The sequence below is a fragment of the Ostrea edulis genome, chromosome 8, assembly GCF_947568905.1.
Source record: "Ostrea edulis chromosome 8, xbOstEdul1.1, whole genome shotgun sequence".
Taxonomy (NCBI): Eukaryota; Metazoa; Mollusca; class Bivalvia; order Ostreida; family Ostreidae; genus Ostrea; species Ostrea edulis.
In genome coordinates, this window is record NC_079171.1 from 29,482,725 (window position 1) to 29,488,481 (window position 5,757).

Sequence of the window (5,757 nt, forward strand, 5' to 3'; positions counted from 1 at the left end):
ATCGTTTGTTTCGTGGTTCGCTTATAGATGATACTACAGGTGCATTGTGGACGTGTCTGTTTTCCAAGAGTTTTGAGATGTCTGCATATTTGACGATTTGCTACCTTTATGATTGATTGAATGTTGTGTAACATCCCTCTCGAGAATATTTCACGCGTGTGGAGACGTCACCACTGTCGGTGAAGGGCTGCAAAATTTTGGCCTATTCTTGTCGCTTATAGCCTTTGAGCAGAGAGGGATCTTTATCGTGCCACACATTTTGTGACACGGGACCTCGGTTTTTCCGGTCTCATCGGAAGGATCGCCTCATTTAGTCGCCTTCTACGACAATCAAGGGGTACTTAGGACGTATTCTAACCCGGATCCACCACGGGATGCCACCTTTATGGTGTGAGGAGTTTGGTTTTAGAGCTGGAATACGACTTAATCACGGCAGCTGATGTGTTGTCACTACATTTAACACTCATGTCGCTTAGTACACAAAGTCAAATTAAAGAAAACGCGGAAAGTGGGTAGTTCTCACAAACTAGACAGTTCAAATCAGATAATGTAGCAGTGTGTTTTAACTTGTATATATTATATGATACCGTATTTTTAATAAACATGAATAGTGCATATCGAATTAAAAGCACATTTTATGATTTAAGTCAAATTCCCAGATCCACCCCTCTATTTACTTAGTGTAATAGGTGAGTGAAAAGGTTCACAGGTCTTGCTATTTCATTGGCTATAGAACTGAGTTTTATTCAGTTAGAATCTAGAGAGTTTTTGGTCAGGTTGGTCGTGGCTTGCTTTTAAGCTGATTTGACATTTTGGTTTTGACAAAGACATTATTAGACCTTCAAATCCAGACCTGACAGTAAGTACTAATTTTATTAACATTTATCTTCATAATATGTATATATAACTAATATCACTGTTTGAGAGAAGAGTTAAAGTTTAAATATTATGAAGAACAGTAAATATCAATTTAAAGTTATTTCATCTCAGTATATGCTTATATTATATCTATAGTTATTATAGTGTATATAGTACTGTAATGATATATTTGTTATAAGTAGATTAGAAGCATCCAGACAGCATTTTGATGTTTGCATGCATTGGGCCTTGTCCCATAGATAGGTAATTAAAAGATATTACCTTTTATTATATTTAAAACATGTAATTTCATAGTGTTACATTATTTGTAATGCAACTGTAAATATTTGAGTAAAGTATATTTTACTATATTTGAATTAAGGGAGATAACTCTTAAGGTTGAAATGTACTCTCTATTGATTGTAAATCGCTGTGATATTCATTGTTACTATTTTGTCTTTTAGGGCCATTTTTTTTATAATGGACATTTTGTAATCAACGTTATGTAATCATCGTTATCCTCATCCTTATTCGTTTTACCATGCAATAAATGACTGCATTGTGAACCCTGAGCCAGGAGTTGGTTATTTCTACATTACAAACCACCACCCCTGCAACAATAAGTAGCACTTTTTGAATCAGTCGTAGATTGCATAGCGTTCATAATGTGAGTAAAATATGAGTATACACATACGTTTGATCGATTCTTCATTTGCACATTTTTCTGCGCATCCACGCGCAAAATTTCCCTCGGACTTCATTGTAGCGACCTAGACCGGAAGTCGAATGTACCTGTATATATACATGTGTATAAACAGCTTAGGTCAAACTACATACCTTTATTGAATACAACAGCTACAAGATACAAAGTATCATTGGTTTGTTGACTTCAAAAAAAACTTAGTGCTTTAAACATTCCTCAAACATTTTGCCTGAATTCTCTAGTGCATTAGCCAACTAAAATGCAGATTACAGGGCAGTGGATTTTAGAATTACGCTTTCACGTCACACCCCGGGAGAGAGAGAGGGGGGGGGGGCTTTATATAGAAAAATGGAGATGTGGGAAAGACCAGTGTTTATGATGTCGTATATAAGAATTTCTCATTCTTAGAATTAAGTTATACATCTATCTCATCTATTGCGGAACACTTCTGCTTTTTATGTCCTTTAGAATGACGGTAAGATTTAAGGCCGATTGAGCCTGTTAATGAACCTCAGTGTACCTTGGGGAAACTGGTGATGGTACCATTGGGTTTACTCTGAACTCACTCGCTATGAAAATTACTTATATTCATTGTTTGCTTTTGGTATAAAGTTTTCATTCATTGAAGAATAATATCATGCATGTACATTTTTTCTAAATGTAATGATTCTTCATTAAACGTAGAACACTTTATTTTCCTAGATTTCTTTTTGGCACAAGACCATTTAAAGGTCACTTAGTGTGTCTTCATTTAGGAAAGTTGTAAGTCAGCTTTGATTTACATCCTAAAATTTCCGTAAGATGTTTCTTAGCAACATTCTGAAGACGATTCTTAGGAAAGTTTCGTAAATATGGCGGTTGATTCTTTTCCGGTTTATCGTACTTTCATTATTATGTGGATAGCAATACCTGTTAATAGAGGACATAGAAAATACGAATATTGTTCAAAATCAATGAATTACTTCCTAGGACCGAAAGTAATTCAAGTCAATATTACGTACATCCAAAGAAGCAAGGTTAATAACGAACACATCGATCCCGGGTCGAGATTTTAATCCGTACAATCATAATTGCAAAATTTTCTCTATATTTTTACAGCTCGCACATGCACTGCTTAATGTCAATGATCAATAATTTCTCCTCGACTTTTCCAAAATATTTATATTGTTGCTAACACACCTTTCATAGCGGTTCGGTTTATTCCGGAACTTTAATCAACGGCAGATAACTCTAAATCACCTGTCTCGTTTTTCACCTGAGCCGCTGGCAGCTTGATTAATGTGCTATTGGATTATCCATCACAGACACAGGGATTAAATTTAAATCTCTACAATCATAAAGAGATTTTAATTGGCGGGAATTAATGAATTTAGGTAGGTAGAATTAAAATCATAAACTCCCATTTGTCTTTAATTCCCTGATCTTCAACGATTTAAAATTTTGTAAATCACTTCCATGTTAGCAGACATTGAATCCACGTTAACTTGGCCTCCTTGACAGAACGTGCTCCAATAGTGAAGTATCGCCAATTTGTTTGATAAATAATCGACAAATGCCTCCATCGAGCGCTGTTTAATTTTATTTGGTTTAAAATGACATTCCATTTTTAGTAGACGAATAGATAATGAAATACGGAAGTGTCTCCCCCCTAAATTAATTGTGATTTAGCATCAATAGTGTACATGGAAATGGACACACTCTAATGGAGAGCGTAGAGGGCTTTGACCGATATTCCTTCATTTCACTTACAATGTTTGCATCACTCTTGTGTTTACGTGAAATTGGGTTTTTATATAATTAAATAGGGAATGAAAAAATTTCTCTCCCGTCATTGGGGTCTGCGCACCACCCCTCTTACTTTATTCGGCGTTCTGTGACGAAATATGTAACTTATACACTTTTTTCTTGAAGTTTAGCGAGAATGGCACATGTCGTGAGATGAACTATTTTCGCAATAAACCGTCGTTTGAAAGTATACTATGAACATTTCTCAATACCCTTTGAAACTACTAATATTTGATCGATACAGAAATAATCAGCACGAATTTTATTCAACATGAAAGTAATAATTAAAGACCCTTCTTTGACTCGACATCACCATATTTTGTTGATGACATTTAAAGGGACACCTGAATAACAGCAAAAACCGTATGACGACTTTCTTTTGTTAAGGGTCGCTGATCATGCATTTAAAGCCGATGAATGACTTTTTATTATGTGTCTGTGTATATCGATTATAGCTGTTAAATAAAATACGAGGGATAAGACTCTAAATATGCTGAATGTATGGAATGTAGTCTTAGCAATGTAAAGGACTTAACGCTCACGCCATACGCGGGGAGATAATGTCATGTTTTGATGTGTTTAGCTATTAATTTCATTTTAAAATTCTCTCTCACACACACATCCCGCCCCCATTCTCTCTCACACACACATCCCGCCCCCATTCTCTCTCACACACACATCCCGCCCCCATTCTCTCTTTTACCTCACCTTTCCGTTAGTCTTTAGTGCTATTTAATTTCCATTTCCCCCTGAGATTTGTTTTGTATTTCTGCTTCGAGACAATCGTTCAGTTCAATATTTTAATAACACGCTGTATTGTGGCGGTGTAAGGCAGATTGATTTTAGAGCAGGTGCGCGAATCAATCTGTCCTCTGGACATATCTATGGTCAATATATTTTGTTTCTAAAATCAAAACCTATGAGAGAAGAACGACGCCCCCCCCCCCCCCCCAACCCCCTCCTCCCTCCACTCAGTTAAATGGAAGCATGAAAAGGGACGAAAATAAATTTCGTCTATTCCACATACTTTGCCACAGATATCTAGATAAGATTGTTTAGATTCTCGGAATGCTATTCTTAACCAGGAAGTGGACAGACTCCGTGTGTGCTGGTTAGATCCAATATAAACCCAACTGTATGCGCCGTGCAAATCACAATTCAAAAATTAATGCGCATGTGTTTGCTCACAGTCGCGTCCCTATCTACATGTCAGCCAGGTTTCGGAGTGAAGTCTCTGCGATACCACACGATCAATGTTGACAAATTGATAATTCGAGATAGAGACCTGATAGATATGGGGAATTCTGTTAATATTTTTTTTCGTAGTATTGTCTGATTTTAATTTAAGACCGGCCTAAATCAATTCGTTTTATGTCAGATGAATTCATTTACAGCTACCTTGTGTACGTGGAAACATTGGGTGGGGCATGATATCCAGTCTGTGTTGAAATAACTATGTGGGATTGTTGACCCATTAATTAGTAAAATTTATTTGTGTCAACAAGTTGCGAGAATCATTTTTTTAAAACACGTTTATGTCCAATTCTTATCTTCAGAGATGTGAATAAATCAGAGATATTTTTCTTGATATTTAGACAAGTATCAAACGATGAAAATGAACAAGTTAAGAAATTGATTTTTGCAACTTAAAAAATCCTGCACATGGAGGTATTTTATTCTCTCTCTCTCTCTCTCTCTCTCTCTCTCTCTCTTTGTTAAAAGTAATATTACATGTAGCTCTAAACCTGAAAATGTCATTTTGTTGTAAATTACGCTATTATGATAGTTTTGTATATAACTTTAACCACAGTCATTGATAAAATTAAAACTAAGATTTTATCAAAATAAAGATTTCGGTTCTATTGAATATATAACATTATATAAAAATAAATTTTTGTACGGGAAGACAATAATGTAAATTTTGCTTCATTCAGAGGCTCTGCATAGGTTTTCTAAAACAAATACACTGTATTAATCACAAAAGTCTATAAAACGTATTTTTTGTCATTAAATAGTAAATCACAAATTTGCAACAAATATTTTCAACACCAAAATGACAGTATTGTGTTAATTTCTGAATTATGGTGAATTTGACAGTAAACACATCTTCACTGTAAATCCGGGAACTCACTAATAGTACCTGATTGTGCAACGATATCTTGTCTTGCGTAAACATCTAAGTACTACAAATTACCCGGATTTATAGACTTGGATTAGTAAAAACGAAATAGCCAATATGTGTGTACACTGTACAAAATAGCATAAAGGCCTCAATCAGACCACTCCAACCGTGTCTCTTTGTCATTTTAAATACACACTTTCCATACATTTAAAAACTAGCACGGTTCAAAAAGAATTAAACGATTATTTCATGCCGATATTGTTTGAAAATAACCCTGTAAACGTAATTA